At 39.9% G+C, this 21968-nt stretch overlaps 1 protein-coding gene across 3 annotated transcripts in view; it reads left to right on the top strand.

Annotated features, from left to right (window-relative positions):
* GNAQ (G protein subunit alpha q) overlaps positions 1 to 21968 on the top strand; it is a 305513-nt gene that overhangs the window by 36740 nt on the left and 246805 nt on the right. The window lies entirely within an intron of this gene.

Below are 21968 nucleotides of genomic sequence, written 5' to 3'. Positions count from 1 at the left end.
ACTAGTCATATCAATTCTTTTTTTTTTTTTTGTTACTTCTAAGGAATTAAATTTATTAAACCATATTTTCTAAATGAAAACAAACTCTTGTTGGTTTTTGAAACTAAAGTCTCTGATGAATTCTAGAGATGAGAATTCCCCATGAAATATAACTTTAGAACTTCATGTAAGAATATGCTGTTAATGATATCTTTATTCTTCCACCTTTCCACCTTAATTTTGTATCCTAAAGATTTCTTTTTTTTTTTTTTTTTTTTTTTGTCTTTTTTGCCATTTCTTGGGCCGCTCCCGTGGCATATGGAGGCTCCCAGGCTAGGGGTCGAATCAGAGCTGTAGCCACTGGCCTACGCCAGAGCCACAGCAACAAGGGATCCGAGCCACGTCTGCAACCCACACCACAGCTCACGGAAATGCCAGATCGTCAACCCACTGAGCAAGGGCAGGGACCGAACCCTCAACCTCATGGTTCCTAGTCGGATTCGTTAACCACTGCGCCACGACGGGAACTCCTGTATCCTGAAGATTTCTTGGTGATGCATTCCCCAGCCTTCATTCTTCACCCTAGTTGTACCATTTTTGGTTCTATCTTCTCCTTCCACTGTTATTGAGATATAATTGACAGCTCTGTAAAAGTTTAAGGTGTACAGCATAGTCGTCTAACATACATCATGAAATGATCATCACAGTGACTTTCATGAACAGCCCTCATTTCATATAGATACAAAATTAAAGGACTAGAGAAAACTTTTCCCTTTGTGATGAGAACTTTTAGGATTTATTCTTATAACACCTTTCATCTAGAACATACAGCAGTGTTAATTATATTTATCAGGTTGTATATATTACATCCCTAGTACTTACTTGTCTTAAAACTAAAAGTTTGTACTTCGTGACTGCTTTCATCTCGTGCCCCCTCCTCTTACCCCTCTACCTGCACCCCAACCTCTGCTAACCATAGATCTGATCTATTTTTCTATGAGTTTGTTTCTTTGCTTTTGAAGTATAATTGACCTACAACACTATGGTAGTTCCTGCTACACAACAGAGTGATTCGATATTTCTATACTTTTCAAAATCATCACCGTGGTAAGTCTAGCTACCATTTGTCACCATGCAAAGATATTACGTAATTATTGAGTACACTCCCCACACTGTGGGTTTCATACCTGTGATTTATTTATTTTGTAACTCAAAAGTTTGTACCTCTTAATCTCCCTCAGCTATTTCTTTCCTCCCCCAACCCTCTCCTCTCTGCAACCACATCTTTATTCTCTAACTCTATAACTCTGTTTCTGTTTTATTATGTATATTCATTCACTTTGTTTTTTAGATTCCACATATAAGTGAAATCATACAGTATTTGTCATTCTCTGACTTATTCGCTTAGCATAATGCCCTCTGGTCCATCCATGTTGTTGCAGATGGCAAGATTTCACTCTTTTTTATGGCTGAGTGATATTCCATGGCATATTACTCAATTGATGGGTATCATTGGTCATTTTAATATTCCTTTGAATTATAAAAATTAGGAGAATAAGATAGCACATAACACAGTGGTTAAGGCATGGATTCTAGCGCTATAGAATTCAGTTTGCATCAGAGTTTCCTACTTAGTAGCTGTAGCATTTTGGACAGGTTGCAAGGCTTCTCTCTGTCCTAGCTTCTTCATCTGTCAATGGGAATATTAATAGTAATATGTCATCTGTAGTATCGTTGCTGTGAGGATTAAGTCATGAGTTCTTACATACGATAATTAATTAAATTTGTGTGGTACCAGGTAAGCATTATATAGCCGTTAACTTTTATCTTAGAGTTCATATAGTAATATGAACAGTTGCAACAAATATAGTCTATCAGGGTCATAATCCAGTAGAAGCTTATTTCTCATGTACTTAAATTCTAAAATAGATTTTCTTATGGTGCGGGTCCTACTAAACCAAGTGACACTTATTAATAAGAACATTCAAATGTTAGACTCTCTACCTTGAAAGAGGAGAAAGTTTAGCTAATCCTAGGGTTAGTCATATGTGAATCACATTTAGACCCAGAGCCAAGAAGCTACTTAAAGATGTACTTATGAGAACACTTTGGATTTTTCAAGTAGAGTTCTATAAAAATCCTTATAGGAGGTAAGTAAATGATTTTGAAGAGGAGGAAGGAAGTAAAAGTAAGCTTGAATGCAGGAAAATATAGAAGTAATTCAGGCTAGACAAGAATGGAATTGTGGTTCACGTTGAGTCCAGGAAGAGAGGTGACTTGAGTGTGGAATGGTGTTAGTGATGGAGGGGTATTGGAAGTGGATATAAAAGTAGGAGTTGGTAAAAATGAGTTAAAGTGGACCCAGTAACAAACATATCAGAAAATAGATGAATCTGAGATGATAGTTGTCCATTAGGGAGCGTGGATAAAGTGTCCCACACAGTCCTGAAGGGATGGTAATGTATTCGTAGATTTTTTATCATAAAGAGAAGCAAGCAGAATAACAGGGCTAATTAAGTCCTTAAAGAGTATTGACATATTCCTGGAATTCAGAAATAACTACAGATAGACCCTGTCTAAAACAAACTCAACATAGTTTATAGAACAGTTTCATCAAGGGAAAATTACAAATGTTTCCTCACTTCATGATTGTGTTATAGTTTTATAGTTTATTTTAGATTTATTATAGTTTTTTTCATACTTTTACTAGTTTAAAACATGACTTTAGAAACTAACTTTAATTTTACATAAATCATTTGGGAAGGCTATTTTACAGTTAGGTATCCATGTAGTTGAATTAGTCTTTTTTTTTTTTTTTTTTTTCTGTCTTTTGTCTTTTGTCTTTTTTGTTGTTGTTGTTGTTGTTGCTATTTCTTGGGCCGCTCCCGTGGCGTATGGAGGTTCCCAGGCTAGGGGTTGAATCGGAGCTGTAGCCACCGGCCTACGCCAGAGCCACAGCAACGCGGGATCCGAGCCGCGTCTGCAGTCTACACCACAGCTCACGGCAACGCCGGATTGTTAACCCACTGAGCAAGGGCAGGGACCGAACCCGCAACCTCATGGTTTCTAGTCGGATTCGTTAACCACTGCGCCACGACGGGAACTCCTGAATTAGTCTTGAAATAACATTTTTAAAATTTTTTCTGTTGAAAGAATATTTCAACATGAATATTATATACACATTATATTCCACATGATATTGTAAATGTGGATACCTTACAATAAATGATAAATTTACCTGCATTTTTATGTATATTTTTCCTCATTAGATCAGTATATGCAAAAATCAGTAATGTGTTTATAGTCCTTTATTATTTGCTTTGCTTATACTAAAGACTAATGCTGGAATATCTCATACAGTATACTGTTATTAGTATTTGCTGACAACTAATTAAAAAATTGGATACCAAAGCAAATTTCTCGATTAGAGAGAAGGCAAACTAAATTTTGTGGTTTAGACCTATAGAGCATATTTAGGGCTAAATTAAGTTGACTTGTATTGAATTTAATGAGCTTATAATGCAAATGAAGGCACCATGTTTTGTATGTAAGCTTGTCTTTACGATAGCTTGATATTTAAGCCAGCAATATTGGAATGTGTTTTGTTAGAAGATAAGAAATGTTTTGGAATTAATATAGGAAAATAATAAGTAATCCCACCTAAAATCTACCTATTTCCTCTTTTGTTTCAAATCTGCTAGTTTTTGGAAAGTTACAGAGAAAAAGAAATAATTTTGATTTCTTTTTTTAGAGGATTCTTTTTTTTTTTTTTTTCTTTTTAGGGCCTCAACTGCAGTATATGGAAGTTCCCAGGCTAGGGGTCTAATTGGAGCTGCAGCTGCTGGCCTGCGCCACAGGCACAGCAACGTGGGATACGAGTTGTGCCTGCTATCTACACCACAGCTCATGGCAACGTCAGATCCTTGATCCTTAACCCACTGAGCGAGGCCAGGGATGGAACCCGCAACCTCATGGTTCCAAGTCAGATTCGTTTCCGCTGCACCACAACGGGAACGCCTGTGGAGGTTTCTTGAATCAAGAATATCCATCTTTATTTTTCAGAAATTTTTCTTATTCTTTTTTTCTTTTATACTTTCACTCAAAAGTCAAAAGTCTGAGAGGCTTAAAAAAATTAAAAAAACAAATTCTAGTATTTCTCATTCTTTTCAGGAAAAAATCTGTGCTTATAAGGCAATGTAGTATTTTGTGATCTTAGTCTTTCCAATCCATGGCGAACCTGGATGTGGCATAAATGCCAAAAGCCCAATACAAAACTTTAACTTTCTTGTGGCAATTACAGTAATTGGCTAATTTTAAGTGTTTCCTGAGTGGTTCTGCTTTGCAGAAAGAAATCAGAGAGAAAAAGTGGGGAGAGTGGTAAACCAAGAGGGAACCAACTCTGAAAAGAGTTGAAAAGGTAATGAGCAGGGCAGTGGAGATGTGGACATGAAAGTTGAAAAGCTGGTTGTCATAGTGATTATGACTCTTGCTGCGGTCTGCAGTGCTGGTCCAAGTTAAGGATTGTGGTATTTACTGTTGAAACATGACTGATTTTAAGCTTTATCTGGTGTTTGGGGTCATTTCCACTCTACAGTGGCTTCTCACCCTTAATCCATTCTTTGTGCTATGGTGAGAAGCATCACTGAAAGAAAAAGAGAAAGCAGGCATCAGTGAACTTTTGGTGTACCTCTCTAGAAGTGACCAGATTAGCTTGAAGAGCCACTTCAGCCACCTGCAAGTCCACATTCCATTAAAACCACCACCTTTGCTGTGAAGAGTTCTCTGACTAAGCAAGTGATATGTCAACTGTAAATGGTGAATAGTGCTATGTCAACTGTAAATGGCAAATATTCTCCAACTCATATACAAACAGTTTTGTTGCCAAGATTTTTTGTTTGTTTGTTTCACTTAGTGCAGTTTCTGTTGTGGATATTTGAAAGCAGTTGCTGTAGTTCAAATATGTAAGTTGCCTTGAAATCTGAAATTAATAGGACTCTATTAAAAACATGTCGATTGACGGAAATTCATTTGGCATTGGGATAAGTGACTCCAGTGGAGATTTTCTTTTGTACATATAGGAAAGGTCAGCACGGAGTTATGAAAGGAATGCATTCTTAGGTCATGTGTATCTCAGAAAGCAAGCAAATAAATGTCTTCTCTTTGTGTGTGAAAGGGAAGAGACATTGTTTATTGGCATATAGTAACTGCACTCAACTTCTCTGAATCCGTTCTGCAGGAAAGCCAACATCTAACGAAGTGATTAGGCAAGATTTTGAATCCCAACTCCTTTTTATTTTTAAAAAATTACTATTATTATTATTTTGTCTTTTTAGGACCACACCCATGGTATATGGAGGTTCAGGCTAAGGGTCAGATAGGAGTTGTAGCCACTGGCCTACACCGCAGCCTAGGCAACACAAGATCCAAGCTATGTCTGCGACCTGAACCACAGCTCATGGCAAAGCTGGATCTTTAATCCACTGAGCGAGGCCAGGGATTGAACCTGCGTCATTATGGATGCTAGTCAGATTTGTTTCCACTGAGCTGCAACGGGAACTCCCCTATCTCCTTTTTACACTTAAGTTGTCTCCAAGGACAGAATTTCTGATAATGTCAGATTAATGCACATGTGCTTGTATGTATACATGTGCCCACACATGCAGGCACGCATATACCCCACGAATTCTTGAGACACTAATGCAGGGAAAAGTATCAGAAGTCTGATGCCTTTGGGAAGGACTCAGGAAAAGGCTCACAAGAGATTAATTTTCAACAAAAACCCTGTAATTCCATGAGACACTGAATACATACTGAATAAAAGCACAACTCAGAGGTTGTAGTAAGTCTTTAAAACCTTATAATTGTCAGAATACCATAGCATATATGGACACAGAGTTATCGTTAGCTTTTGTAAATAACCAAGCCAGAATACATGTAAATTTCATAGAAATGAAGACAATTAAAAAAAAAATCTCAGACTTTACTCTGTTCATTTATGAGATCTTTAAAGGGTTTTCAGAAGGGGATGTACTGTACACTTATAAAAAGGAGTAAATAAAAAGGGAAAAGTCATCTCTTTATTCATTTGTGCCAGTGTGATGTCATTTACCAAAATGAATTTTTAGCAGTAATACTGGATTAAAAGAAAATTAGTAATTATTTATTAAACCAGTGTATGAGCAGACTGCTGGTAGTAGAAACATCCAGTCCTAATTGGCTTCAGCAAGAAGGAAATTAATTTTTTTCATGTAACAAACAGTCTAGAGGTGGTGGAGGCTCTGGACATCCCAGCTGGGGGCTCTGGCTCCAGTGTTGGCCTCTCTGGGATTCTCTCGCCTTAGGTGCTTAGCAGGTTGGCCATGGGATGTCCAGCTTCATATCCAGATGCACCAGAGCTAGAGACCGCAAGATGTCTTTCTTCCAGCCTTTCCTTCTTGAGAGCAAGGCAGTGGCATGGCCACTGCCAGTATCACTATTCTGTCGTTCCTGAGTCTCAGAGTTAGGTCTGCCTTGCAAGGTCTACTCACTCCACTCGCAAGGAAAACTGGACCTTGGTCCCCTTTGTGTTTCAGGATTCACACCTGAACCAAGGGCAGGGCCACCCACCATCTTTTTGAAGTGTGTGAGCGAGGGATGGATGCTCTAACAGGATTGGGGCTTTGCTAGCAAGGGTTACGGTGGAGTGGATGTTGCATAGGCCCCAGAGGTATCTGCCTTTGTAAACAGAAAATGATGAGGAATGACAGGTTTTTGGAAAAGATTATGAAATGTATCTATCAAGTGAAACATTTGGTTTTCTAGGTTAATTAAAAAAGAAAGACAACCTATTTTTGTAAAGAAAAAATACATTTTGCTAAAAAATGAGAATTTATCTTTTAAATTTCCCAAATTGAGCAATTATCCAGGAATTCCTATGTAGCATCTGGCATAGGGTTAGGATTGAACATCATTTTATCTCCATCACCAAGAATAATGGAATTCTAAGTCCATAGCTGACATTCATCTTTGATCTTTTTGAGATAACCATTGCCATCCTTCCTTGCTAAATCTCGTGAATTAATATTCTGACAAAGTACAAGCATTTAGATTTGCACTAGCTTTAGAAAACGTCCCTAGTATTGCACTGTAAAGAGAGTCTGGCAGTTGAGGTTGGTAAATGAGGTTGTTATTATGTCTTCATAGACCTTCTACAGCAGGTGGAGTTATGATAAAGCCTTGCTGTCTCTGATCATACAATGGTTAAAGGTGACAGCAGTCCTCTATTCATCACTTGCCTGCTCTGCCAGGTCTTGGTAGTATGTTCATCATTTATTTTTTTTTTTTAAAGAAGAAAGCCTAACTTGACCCATGTTCTCCATTCTGCAAGCAGAACAGGCGGGATTCGAAACCAGATCGGTCTGGTCATGAAGCCCATGTTTCTGATATGTCATACTTCTTCAAAAGAAGAAAAATGAGAAAGCAGCAATTCTGTTCTCTATTGATGGAAAGATGCTGGATCAAATCCTTCAGCAGATTAATCAACATGCTCTAAATTGCTTTTCAGTCACAGCATAGCACAAAAGCTATGCTATCGCCAGTGTGGTAGGTATTAAGCGAAGTTCCCTTGCCCTGCCTCCCTCCCAGTTTCTTCTTCCCAGAGAAGTCAGTTATTCTGTTCAAGCAATAAGGCAGCTTTATCTCTGTTCAGTTGAGAACCATCTGGGGGCTTCCTGCTCACTTTGAGTAGAAGCTAACAACGTGGACAGCCTCTTGGCCCTCTGCCTTCTCTGTCCCTGCCCTCCTCCACTCTCTGACACTGTCTCCTTCTTCTCTTCTCTCCCTTGACTCTCCTCCTTGCTTCATCCTCCTTGCTGCTCCTCAGCTGACTAGCCTCCTTTGGGTTTCCTGGACTTTGCTTTGAGGTGTGTGTCCTGGACTGTTCCTCCACCACAGCTCATTCTGCTCTCTCTTTCAAGCCTTCATCTAATCATCTCCACGAAGACTTCCCTCACCGCCACTCTCCATAGCACCCCCTAATCCTTGCTTTTTCTTAGCTTTCTTCCTAGGAGTTTTCAGTAATTCACATCTTCTACGTTGATTTGCCTGATATCTCTGTCTTTCCCCTACAAGATGTTTTGGCTGTTTTGTGTATCGGTAGACCCCCCATTGCCAGGAATGGGGCCTGGCGCAGTAAGGAGTCTTCATAAATATTGTTGCCCACTTGAAAGAGTTGAGCAGTTTGTCCATATATCAGAGCACTGGCTGTGGTCAGGCAGGTGGACTGCTGAGAAATGCTCACAAGGACTTGCCATTACTTAATTGGAAAACCCCTTTAGTGTCTCTAGGAGGTTAGTGGTGTCCAGTCCTTTTCTGTCAGCAAGAGTGAATCAGAGTATCTGGTTTTGTTTAGCATAATTTACTCTGATATTCCTCCAAACATGGGACCCAAATGTAATTATCAACTGCCAGAAAACTTACTCAGCTTGATTTCAAGCACTTCAGAAGTCTTGAAGACAGTCACTTGGACACCTCTGTGTTCCAGTGACTCTGCAGACCCGGAGAGACACTCAAGATAATATTGACACTTGCGTAGGTTTCATGGTGCTGCTTGCAAATAATAAGCCACATGAAGGCAGAGCTTCATAGGGACGTAGTGTTATTTCTTTTTGGTCTTTTTTTGTCTTTTAGGGCCACACCTATGGCATATGGAGGTTCCCAGGCTAGGGGTCGAATCGGAGCTGTACATGCTGGCCTACACCACAGCCACAGCAATGTGGGATCTGATTCTAGGAACTCCTAGTTTCTATCATTTAGAAAATGTTTCTTTGGAGTTCCGTTGTGGCTCAGGGGTTAATGAACCCAACTAGTATCCATGAGAATGTGGGTTTGATCCCTGGCCTTGCTCAGTGGGTTGAGGATCTGGCATTGCTGTGAACTGTGGTATAGGTAGGTTGCAGACACAGCTCAGATCCTACATTGCTGTGGCTGTGGTGTAGCTGGCAGCTACAGCTCCGATTCAACCCCTAGCCTGGGAACCTCCATATGCCACAGGTGAGGCCCTAAAAGACAAAAAAAGACCAAAAAATGTTTCTTTGACCACGTGCCCGGTACTGTGCTAAGTGCTGGGAGTACAAGGATAAAGAACAATATCAGATCCCTGTCCTCAGTGGAGCTTCCAAAGAAGTAGGGAAAACCAATATTTAACCACTACACTCATAAATAAATAGTTAAAAGACCATGGATCAAAACTCTGGATAGAAAAAAACAACAGAGTGAGAAGGGTGATGGTGGGAGGGGCCAGGATGGTTCTTTCCTAGAAACTTAGACTTAAAGCTTTGACCTTTGAGTCCGTGTGAGGGTCCTGCTTTAAGGAGAGTATTCTGTAGTTTGATGAGCAACAGTCACACTGAGCCCCACATGTCAAATCTCTGTAACAGAGAACACAATATTGGGAGAGTTCCGTGAGATTCAAAGGTTACTTGGAAAGAGAATGGCTGTTTATATGAGGCTGGTAGTGTTGCTTAGAGCAACAGGATTTTGTTGAATGGAGAGTGTATGTGCAAACAGTGTGTGTGGCCAGGATATCTAGGCAGCAGCCATGTGACAAGGCAAAGGGTGGTGGCGGCTGTAATGTCCATGGCTGAAGAATAAACAAATACTGATGTGGGACTTTAAACTATGGCAATGCTAAGCGATTCTGGGAGATAACAGCAGCTGTAGAGGTGGATTATACTTTTTCTTTCGTTGAGGTGTCTTTGTGGTTTAGCTTTTGTAAAGTTAAACTCTTCAGCTAAATAAATAAATAGGAAAAAAGTGTTCTTGTTTATTATTGAGATCAAAGTTCATTTAAATTTGAATTGAATGACAGCTGGTTTTACAAAATTCTCCTTGCACTAATCTAGCCACACCCAATTGCTTACAGCATTTTGCACTGTGAAAGTTCACCCTTGTTAACAGTAGGGGATGTTTTAAAAGGCATACAACTATCCTTTACTCTGTGGAAGAGGAGTTTCTGCAGAAACCACTGCTCGCTATTAATTCTTGAGCTTTCTCTATTATGTAGTATGACAGGAATTTCCACAGGGAAAAACCAAACCAAACCGAAACTCCACAGACTCTTTGAAAACCATTTCAGAGCAAGTAGTTTATGTTCATGCTGTAGAATTGCCATTTCTCTGCCAGAGTGCTGGGATCATCAAATGGTAGTCCACGTTAATTGTATAATTCTCTGCCTTCTACTCTCAGTTCTTAAGTTCCTGAATGTATTTGAGAATTGCTTCACTGTTTGTTGACTTGGGAACTTGGTCTCTGTTGATTCCAGCAGTAAATCAGGGAGTTTCTCTCTCTGGCTCCAAAGCAGAGTTTTTCAATGTGTGGGAGGAACCCCTATATCAGAGCACCTGCACCAGAATCCCCTGGGGGTGCTTCTTTCTGCTAAAACTGCAGATTCCTGCAGGTGTTGTATGCTTCTGAACATACAGCTCGAGGGTCCAGATAGGGGTGAGCCTCGGAGCCCAGTTCTCACAAAACCTTGGGACTGTGTAATTGTAATGACTTCATCCCACACATTTGAACATTACTGTGATAATATTGTGGTGGCAGAGAGCATCAGAAGCTTAAACAAGTCCACTCCAGGGCTCTAGCCTGTACTTATAAATAAATATCTAAAAAGTTACTCACAGCTGGGGTCTTTTCAAATTTTGACCTAAATTCCTTTAAGGATAGACCTCATAATTTATCTGCCCATTCTCCACGGGTCAGGTTGTAGAGAAGTGATGTTGTATGAAATGAATTTTTTTCATGATTCTTTTTTAAAAGATACTTTAAAACAACAAAGGCATATTAATTTGTAAGATAGTTCTAAAGAAAATAAAAGTAAAATGTAATGACTTTATCTTTTTAGGAATCTCATGTTTTCCAAGGACTTGGTTAATTGTTTCATCAGCATTGTGAAGCACTTTATAATAAATTCAGTTACACCGGTAGTGTACCTGAGTCAGCCACTTCCTCTTGGTGCCCTCCTTCGCTGTCTGATCACTTAGTCTCCTGTTGTTTTCTAGTTTTTTTTCCTCCAAAATTCTATATGCATCTCTGGCAGTGATGCAGTATGACTTCTGAGGAAATAGTCTTTGGATAAAAGGTTAGGTATTTTATTTCTCTATCCTCCAATGCTGAGCTAAATGACTGGTAAGACAGCAGGACCCCACTCAGTCCTTCTGTCCCCTAAGGTGTCGAAGTGGGCTGTCTCTCTAGGAACCAGTAAATTCAGACTGTGATTTCCAGGAAAAGATTTGCTCTGCTGAGAGAATGGACTGGAGTGAATGGTCTTTGGAGTCACCAAATTCTCCTACTGATGATGCTGAAACCATGACCAGACATGCCGACGATGCTGATTTTACCTGCATAGGTTGCTAGTACATTTGCTGCGTTTCCATAAAATGCAGAGAAAATGACCTCAGACCTGATGCTCATAAATCAGCCAAAGCCATTGCCATGAGCAGAAAGGCCTTGAGAGAGAGAAGCACAGCGCACAGCCACAGGCTATGAGGGGTGAGTAACAGCTCTTTAGAGGAGCTCAAGGCCACACAAGTTCTCTCATGGTCTGGAGAAGGGGGTGGGGGAGTCTCCCAGAAGGCTGAGAACCAAAGGCATACCCTACCTGGAGGCTACGCAGAGGAATGTGGAAGGGAATAAACAGGACCACCTCCACACAACCCCTGACCAGACTTATTAGCAGCATGAACTGACTACTGATAGGTCAGCCGTCTTGTATAGGAACCTTTAAAAAATGCTGCAGTTGAATTCTGTGAAAGTCTAATATTGATGTTCAGGACTCTGTAAATATATACCCCATGAGTGTTATTACCGTAGAACTAGGTAATAGTTCTAATACTTCATGCTTTTGCATAGAACTAGCTGCTAAGTTAAAAACAAAGGGTATGTTTCTATGTAGGTAGTGTTTGCACACTTTCTTCAGTCTTTTCTACATCATTACAGCCGAGTGCTGGGGAGTGTAAGTATCTGAAGAAGTCAAGCAGTGGGTACATTATGTAGGTACCAGTTAGAGACCCATTTATGTATGTTCTTTATGGGGCTTCTTCTTAAAAATGTTTATCTTGGTAACACTTATATTGGCTTTGGCTTTCATTTTTTTAAACACAGAATCAAACATTGGATTCGGGTAGAGGATTCATTAATGAAAATCTATTTTTTCACTATTGTGCATTGAAACAATGAACATTTGACGTTTTTGTTTCCTTGTAATCTTAAGGTGCTGTAAATACTATCACAAAAGCTTTTCAGTAAGTTCCTGGTATTCTCAGAAAAGGCTCATGTTTGTAGGCCTAATAATTCAGGGGCATGACTGTAGCCTCCCTCTACCGCATGTTATCTACGTCTCTCTCTTAAACTCTGCCAATCTCACAAAAAAGTGTGGAGTTTAGTTTCCTTGTGAAAAATTCCTATGGGGTTTATGTAGCCCATTGCCATTATCATAATTGATTAGTCTTTAGCCTGCTTCTTAGATAAGAGGATTCACTTTTGTATGTGTGTATGATTTTCCCAGCATCAGCGGTAAAATGATTCCTTTTTTTTTTTGAACAGTATGTGTCAGAAGTGGAATTTGAGCCTACGCCTCCTCACGAAGACCAGAATCATTTCCTTTTTATAAAATTCTTTCTGAGAATAGTGATATTGCTTTGCTAAAAATGTTCTGTAGAAAAGACTTTCCATAAGCACGTAGACAAACATGATGAGTGTGTATGAAATGCTACCAGTAATGGAAGTCACACTTTGCAGAGGTTGTGTTCATCTTTCTGTGCCAGGAGGGAACAGTAGTTTCTTCAGAGGTCGGCCTGAGACGGCTGAGATGTGGCCCAGCCTTCAGCTAGGAACCTGAATCGAATACCAAGAGACTTTTCCACCTTAGGAAGCTGAACACAGAAGCATGACATTTTCCTCAAACCTGTCAAATCAACTAATTGTTATAGTTCCGTAATCTGTAATCACTCTTATGGATGGTTAGGCAGTTAACCAGCTATATGGAAGCGATGTGGAATTATAATCAAGGTGAAAATTGAGCAGCAGGGTAAAAATCTAGCAGCTTTCTGGTTTCTGCACCATAGGAAAAAAAAAAGTTCTGGCGCAGTGATGAAAACCTGGAGAATAAATTCTTGAGATGCACCTAAGAGCTTTTCCTCAGGAAATAACCATGAGTTAAGAGAAATGAGATTTAAGATAAATTTGGCCAAAAGGGATGAGTATTTTAAAACTACTTCTGTCCACTGGACTTTCTCGTGGGCTGCAAAACAGAACGTACAGCCCTGGAAGTGGACAACCTGCCATGAATTTACTTGATTCCCAGTAAATGTAATTTTGATGCCTCTTTTACACCTACCTCATTCTGACTTGCTCTGGGGTACAGTGGCCACCCTCACCTCCTGCACTAAAACTGGCTGAGCCTTCCTGCAGGACAGAGTCTTGTCAGTTGCTTCCTACAGAGGAAGTTCACAGAAAGTATATGCGGAAGTGAGTTTCTGAAATAGTTAAAAGTATCACCTTCATGAACACAAGGGCTGATTTTCTTTTCTTTCTCTCTTCTTTTGATGATGAAAATAGAGAACATTTTAAGGACTTACCAATTTTCTTCTGCCTTGACTGATGAAAGGAACATTGTTACATGGCAGAATACTGACAGTGAGTAGAAATGCAAAGTAGATGTATCATGAGCTTATGGAGAACCAGTGGAAGGCCAAGAAATAATGAAAGAAAAGGCTTACTAATAATACTACACAGTAATGTAATTAAATATGGAGAATTGCATGCCTTTAGATGGTGGTCCAGATCCTAACACCTCACCACTCACTTTCAAATAGAAGCTATTTTTGTGAGCATGTAGGAGTCTAGTAATATCATTTTGGTTTGAAACCGTTTTAGGTTTACATCACTGATGTAGCATGGATTAAGCAAGTGCAAGCAAATTAAAGAAGAGACTTTAGATTTCAGATCTAAAATCTATATAACTGTGAGAGGTGGAGCTTGAGATATTGCTATGGTTTTGGAGAAGTTTTAGTGACACCACATTTCTGAGCCTGATTCTTGCATATGTACAATATATGAGAGTGTTCATTGTCCAGAGTTCTAGAGTTCATACTTCCGTGATCAGTTTATAGAGTAATTCATACAAAGCCTTTCTCTCTCTTTTAAACCATACGTTAGGTTAAATTGTGAGTTAGGATTTTTTTTTTTCCCTTTTTGCTAGTAAAGTGGTGTCTTTTGGAATGATTTAATTGTCTACGATAAGGTAAATGTTGTTTGTCGAAATGTTGTATCTACTAAGGTCTAGTTCAGAATTACAATCAAAGGAAAGTCCTTAAAATCTTCCAGAGAGTCTAACTGTAAAATAATTTTGTAGTAATGTTATATTTTTTGTCTAGTACTCTGTCTTGTTTTCACTTTGTACATTTCCTTTAGTTTTATGATAAGATTTTTTTTTTTTTCCTTGTCTTTTTGCCTTTTCTAGGGCCGCTTCTGCAGCATATGGAGGTTCCCAGGCTAGGGGTCTAATCGGAGCTGTAGTCACTGGCCTACACCACAGCCACAGCAATGCGGGATCCGAGCCATGTCTGCGACCTACACCACAGCTCACGGCAACGCTGGATCCTTAACCCACTGAGCAAGGGCAGGGGTCAGACCCGCAACCTCATGGTTCCTAGTCGGATTCGTTAACCACTGCGCCATGACGGGAACTCCTATGATTAGATTCTTAATGATGCCTGCTTGCCCACTCCACTCTCCTCTTTCCTCCTAGGACCTGAAAGAATATAGCTTGATGCTCAGTGTTCATATATTATAGCTAATTTGAGAGACACTCGCTCCTAGGCATGTAAGATCTGATGTGTTAGCACTGGTTTGCAAGCGCAAGGGCCTATCCTGTTTGCATTATACATATCATCCTGTTTTGTCTTCATAGTACCCCTGCAAAAGAGGTGTGTTAGTCCTGTTTGTAGATTTTAAATCAGAGGTTCAGAGAGCTTCAGTTAACCTCCTAAGGCTGCAAGGATAGTCATTTATCTAGGATTCAAACTCAGCTTTTTCTTACCCCCAAACCATCGTTCTTCTACCCTGCCGCATTGCCTCTCCTGTAACTTTTGTCTGTTTCAGACATTATTTTATCCCCTGACAAGTAATTTTCTCTCTGCTAGGTACTATGACCAATTTTTGTTTTGTTAGATCACCAAATACATAACTGAAGACTATGTGTGATTTTTATTTTTGTATGTTGTTTTTTAAAGCAAATAAGCAGGAACAAAAACTAGGTAGCCAAGAAGTTAAATCACAAGCCAGCCTGCTCACCAGGAAGAAAAAAAAAAAAAAAAGAAAGCAAGAAAAAATGCCATGCTAAGTGTATCTTCTCTTCACTCTCCCCTTGGACATCTCTCTCCTTGGACATACACCTTGGAGTGTTTGGGCCTCTTGGGTACTCTTTATTGGCTGAATTGTTTGGCTCAATAACTATTCCCTTGTGTGTTTGCCATAATGTACGTTTCTCTTATTAGAAGGGAATGGACATAGGATAGTATTAAGTTTGAATGAAGGTGGTTTTCATTTTTAAAAAAATCAAATTGATACGCATATTGACTAGGATGGTAGATAATCAAATAATTGTTTTGTATGGTTAAAAAAATGTGAAAATAGGAGTTCTCTTGTGATTCATTGATTTAAGAATCCAGTGTTGTCGCTGCAGTGGCTTGGGTCGCAGGTTCGATCCCTGATCTGGGATCTTCTCCATACTGTGGGTATAGCCAAAAAAGGAAAGCAAAAAAATGTGAAAATAAAAGCAAACTTAAGCATGGTATAATTTTGAGCATTTACTGGAGTGTAAGAAAGGAGAACCCTTTTGATCCTGAGGTTAAGCCAGGTTCATTGACACTAGGATTCTGTTTCCTTCTCCACAAGTTGAACTCTACTCTTGCATAATCATAATGTTGTAAATGTAGCTAAATAGCTCATGGGTTAGTCTCCACACAAGGCAAGGAAGATGTAATATAAGTACAGGAGAAAAAGAAAAAGAAAAAAAAACAAAAAACAAAAAAAACAGAACCAACCAACTAACCCAAGATTTAAAAACCTGGCAATGCAAAAAGAGAGGAAGTGCTGACAGAGTTGGTGGCTAGATGGCAGGAGAGAAAGAGAGGTAGATGCTGGGGGGGATGTGTCTGATGCTAATTTCCTTCTCTTCCGTGATGGGATATCAAGAACTACTGTGTAATACTGTTGAAACAAACAAATAATTAATTGAAGAACTGAAAACAGCACAGTCAAGAAAACGAGGGAAGAATTATAGGTGAAGGAGGTGTAAATGAGGTAGGTATAAGGGAGGCAGGCAGAAAGTCAGTAAATTCTGTCTGAGGTTGACAAATGAAGAAGAGATATATGCCTGTTATTTAGTTAAGCTGATAACCACTCAAGGACTGTGAGAACAGTAATAATGGAAGGGAATAGAAATGGGAAATATGGGCCTAGAGACGCTTACCACTTACTACCTACCATCTAGTTCTGTTGGGAAAAATTTAACTGCATATGCATTGCTTTTAAAATAATTTAGGATAAAAGAAGAACTTCAAGAGTCGTGCCTGTGCAGTGTGAGAAATAACTTTCCATGTGTACTGTGACATCACTGCTATTACCAAGCTCCCAGGGACAGCTGTTGTCAGTGATGGAGGGCTGTAGTTTCCTAAGCATTGGGACAGTGGTAGGTTGGGTGGGGTGACAGAATACTCACACCCACAATCCTTTTCAAGTAATCAACTGTTCTTACTTTTGGTTCCTGATCAAAGTGTGTCAGAGAACCCTCTACCCTTCCTCAAAGGTGCCAAGAAGAGGGAAGGCTTTTCCGACTAGAGCCTGCCCGCAAGGCCCAGCACTTGTGCTAACTAAGGCTCCTGCCGGCTCAGGATCCTGCTTCCTATTCTAGGATGCTGTAGTCATTCTGGAGAATAGATGTCTGCACGGCCTTTGTTTTCTCTGGTCTGAGGAGTGGCTGAACTTCAGGGCACCGACTTCCTTCCAGGAACTTCCTGCGAGGGGAAAATTGGACTTCTCTGCTGAACACTCCACATACCTGTGGGTTGAACAATGGCTACAGCATTGTTTTTCAAGAAGGGATGTGGTTTGGTTTTGACGTTGAAAAGGGAGAATTGTTGTGTTCATGGCGCCTCCAGGTGGGCAGTCAAGGAATGGCGGGTGTCTTGTTGGGATCGGGGCCCTGGAAGAATGATGACTTGGTTGTCTGTTTTTGCTTTTAGCCTTAGTCTGTGTGGTCCCAGGGACAGCAGTACAGTGGTGGGGTTTGGGTGGGGAATGGCATCTGAGGAAGGAACCTAGCAGGGAGTTAGTGCCAGTAGCTCAAGGATGCACCCAGGCTTAGGAGGTTGTGTAAACAGCTGCCTTTTTTCCAGTGTCCGTTTTGCTTCTTTCTAGCGAGATTTCTAAGTAATTCTCATCTTTTAAGATACAAGAGCATATATTCTGAGGTTCCCCCAGCAGCTGGACAATCCTGCCTAGTAATTGTAGTTGCAGATTTCTCTATCAAGAATTGATTTGCTGTTGATTTAGTCCAGGGCTGCCAAGTCAAATGCCACGGCGATTGAGACAGGTGGTTTTAAACAGGAGGCACCATCTGGGTGGGAACTCTAAAATCTCATGGCTCACTGAAGCTGTTGTTCAGCTTCAAACGTCGCCATGTATGGAGAGCAGGCTTAGGGTTTCCAGACCTTCCAGTTTTTCAAGAAAACAACGACTCTGGATATTTATGTGAAATCTCTTGGAATTTAAATGTCGCCAACTAATTAAAAAAAATTAAAACTACTGTCAACACAGTCAAACAATAAAAACAAGCCTGTTGGGTGAATAAAGTCCGTGGGCCCCCAGGGTTTTCCTCTGGTTAGGCCTCTGACTCCCATCTACCAATTGTCCTTCTGCTTTGATTGTTTAAAACAAGCTACACATCTATTGGACACTCTGCTTTCATTCTGTCTTGTCTCCAAAGCAATATAAAGATGCTCTCATTTTACATAAGATACTGTAAATTAGAAGTAGATGAAAAAGCGAAAATGGAGGATGTAAATGAAACCAGGGTGTACACATACATGAGCATTTCAGTGAAGTGCAAATTGAGCAACATGCTTATTCACCCAGAAGGCTTATCAGAGGTACAGTTTGCAGTGTCCTTTAAAAAGTTGTTTAACAAAGGCCTGGTTCTCACTGAAGCCAAGATCAGAGGACACTTTCAGAAGGGTCTTCAAAGGAATATGCTGAATCATGTGCGAGACAAGACCCTCCTAGCAGTGTGAGTTTGGTAGGACTCTTCTGTCTATTGCCTTCATTTTAAAGCTGATAACATTGTACAGGAGAGTGTAGTTTAGGAAATGAGATCTTGAGGAGGACTGAGCTGTAGGTAAAAATGGTGTGGTGGTCTGACTTAAGCTGGTGGGGAGCCACATGGAGAGAGGGGATGAAATGGTTAGAGAGACAGATAGTTACGAGCCCAGTCTCAGGAACTTGAGTTTGAATCCCAGCACCATCCCTGACTTAGTGTGGAACTTTGGATTAGTTGCTTTGTTTTTCTAAACCTCACTTTCCTCATCTATAAAACGGGGATGATTATATAATAGGATCACTGTCATAGGACAGTTGTGTGTCTTAATTGGTTTAGCACTTGTTTGAATATAGCACTTGTTGCAGTTCCTGGCACCCAGTTAAGTGTTCTGTAAGAGTGGTGAGTTAAGAGAAATTGCTAGTAATGGAAACTTAATTGACAAAATGATTAAATGTGGCTGTCCATCCAAGATTTACGTATAGGACTTAAATGTTTTTTGTTCACCACACACAAAAATTATTCCACTTTATCTCTGGTCACCAAAAATATGTTAAGTACACACATACAAAGTATTTTGCAAGGTTCTGTGGGGTGCCCTGCTCTCAGGGAGTTTGTGTTGTGGTTAACAGGATGAACATGCATACACGGTACAAAACGGGCTGCACCAAGGGCAATCCCAGCAAGGCCGTAGCCACTCAGAGAAGGGTTGTCACAGTGATAACAAAGACAGCAAAGTCAGGTTTCACACAGAGGAGCTGACTTTATTATTTGAGGGCTAGATTTTTATAGTTTGAATAATTCCAGACTCTGTGCAAGAATATTTGCAGCTATGTAAAGAGTACAGTGAACACTTACCTGAGTATTTTTATACGTATCATCATAGGAGGCAATGGAACAACACAAATTAGCCATGCTTTGCAGTTTGTATTAATTAAACCTTATCACAGGTAATTTAGGTTGGGCCATCCTATGTGTATTTTATCATTAGACTGCTCTTAGCTAGTTTTGGGGTGTGCAGAGAAATGGAAATTTGTTAGTAGACACAGCGCCAGGCAACCTGGCACCCAGATTGAAAGCCCAGGCCCTGGAGCAGAACCCCTGAGATCTTTGGGAAATTGGGTGGCTTCTCTTTGCCTCAGTTTCTTCATCTCCAAATTGGGGTGTGATTGTACTGGCCAGATTCATAAGGCGTGCTGGAAAGATTTACATGAGTAAGTATCTTCAAAGTGCTTGATCAGGGTTTGGCAAAGAATAAAGAACGGCGTGTGTTAGTTGTTATCTTGGGGCCCTCTTGGAACAATCAGTGTTAAAATTTTAAAGACGTGTCTGGTCAGGTTTGGGCATGCAGCCTATAGAACAGAGTACACCTTCCTGAGTACAAGAGGATAGAAGTCCATAACTTCAGGGCACTCTGGATCTCATTTAGCTCTGTGGCTGTGGAAACAGGGGTGGTTGGGAGTATCCGTTTTACAGACCCAGAAGCTGAAAGCTTGGCCCTGTCTCAGCTGCAGTTCACTTGTCTGTGATACATAGCAAGTTCTTCAGGCTCTTAACATTTCTTATCTGTATCTATAAAGCAGGCCTGATTTCCTGCTCTTGATGTGTGTTGAATTTCCATCCACTTGGAAAGTGTTGTGGGGAGGTAATGACTGGGAAGTGGGTTATATGAATGAATTATATTCTAAAACGCTACTGAAAATGAGAAGAGATGTAAATGTAACTGGTAAATATTATTAATTTTTTAAAAATTTGATTTAAGGTTTTTATAGGAATCCAAGTATATAATATTTGTTGAGCAAGAACATTAAATTTTACCTTATTATCTTATAATAGTCCCAGTAGAGACTTTTATGAATTGCTCAATTCTGTGTTTCCTGGAAATCTTTAATATTGAGTACGACTACCCAGAAAATGCATTCACCAGGTTCTGACCTCCCCCCAGCCCCCCAACTTGGCTTTTCTAAGAAATTCACTTGCATCTATCTCAATGCGTGTTTGAACCCTTCCTCCTGGAGTTCCTTGTGCTATCAGCTGTTCTGCACATTAGTGGCTTTACACACATCTGGCTTCTGAGGCTGCCTTTTTGGGGGAGTTGCTCTGCCATAAGGGGTTATTTAGAGATAAAGCAGTATACTGACTGTGCATACTGGCTGTGTGTATAAAAATACACACCAGCCTTATTGCTGCACACCCAGGACAAGGGGAGCGATCTTGCAGCACAGCCAGGCTCTCAGCCCACTTGTGTCTGAAAATGCGTGGATGATGTCATGACTTCTCTTTGGGAGCAGTTCATTTCGTGTTTTTCTTAAAAGAAAAAATATTGAACATTCTCACACATCTGTTCTTCAAATGAAATGTAGAATCCTCTCATCAGCTTCTTAAAGTCTCATTGGTATTTTAAGTGGGAGTGCGTTAAATATATAGATTTATTTGAGGAAAATTTATGCTTTTACAATCCAGGAACATGGTATGCCTCCCCCCTGGTTTAAAAAAAAAAAAAGAAAACTACTTTTTTTTAATCTCAGTAAGTGGAAGCTTGTACTTTTATTTATATAGGTCCTACACGTTTCCTGTTAAATTTATTTCTAGATATTTTATATTTTGCTTCTGATTTCAGTAGTGAATAGACCGTTCTTAAATTATGTCTTGTAACTGGTGTTTGCTGATTATAGAAAAGCTGTTGATTTTGTACACTTGTGAGTGGGTTTCCAAAGCCTATTTACTGAATTGCCTGAAAATGGGAACTTGATGTTGCCTGCATTTGTTCTGTTTGTGAACATAGGAAAAGAGTCTAAGAAACTTATATTTTTACTTTATCCTCTCTTAGCTTCTCAAATGCATCCTGGATATCCTTAGCACCTACCTCAGGATTTACCCTAGTACATAATCCATGAATATTTGTGGACTGTCTCTTAACTTGCTTAATTCTATTAGTGTAGAATTTTTCAGTTGTCTCCCTTGTCTTTTTTGAGAAAAGCAATTCTATTATCCCTAAATAATAATAATTTTGCCTCCTTTCTAGTATTTGTGTTTTTTTCATTTTAATTGTTAGTATTTTTCTTGAACTTTCAATACAGGGTTCAGTGATTTTTTACCATAGAAGGCATCCTTTTTTTGGTCCCAAATTTAGTGGGAATACCTTTAGTGTTTTACTACTGAAAGTTGGAGGGAAAATTTTCTTCTTAAGTTAACATTAAAGATATTTGCTTCTCTTCTTGGTTTACTAGAGTTATTTTGTTTTAAAATTGGAAGTAGGAGTTCCCATCGTGGCGCAGTGGTTAACGAATCCGACTAGGAACCATGAGGTTGCAGGTTCGGTCCCTGCCCTTGCTCAGTGGGTTAACGATCCGGCGTTGCCGTGAGCTGTGGTGTAGGTTGCAGACGCAGCTCGGATCCCGAGTTGCTGTGGCTCTGGCGTAGGCCGGTGGCTATGGCTCCGATTGGACCCCTAGGCTGGGAACCTCCACATGCCGCAGGGGCGGCCCAAGAAATAGTAAAAAGACCAAAAAAAAAAAAAAAAATTGGAAGTAGAGTCAATATGTATATATTGAGATGATTATTTGTCTAACTCTGACCTATGTGATAATTTATCTCTCTATATAGTCTATTATTAAAGTATTCTTGAATTATT

The sequence above is a fragment of the Sus scrofa genome, chromosome 1 (genome assembly GCF_054392235.1).
Source record: "Sus scrofa isolate SSC_HxYL_T2T_F1_AM1 chromosome 1, Sscrofa_HxYL_maternal_Yorkshire_Landrace_v2.0, whole genome shotgun sequence".
NCBI classification, from domain to species: Eukaryota; Metazoa; Chordata; class Mammalia; order Artiodactyla; family Suidae; genus Sus; species Sus scrofa.
The sequence above is the reverse complement of the archived record's forward strand: the minus strand, read 5'-3'. Positions and strand labels throughout refer to the sequence as shown.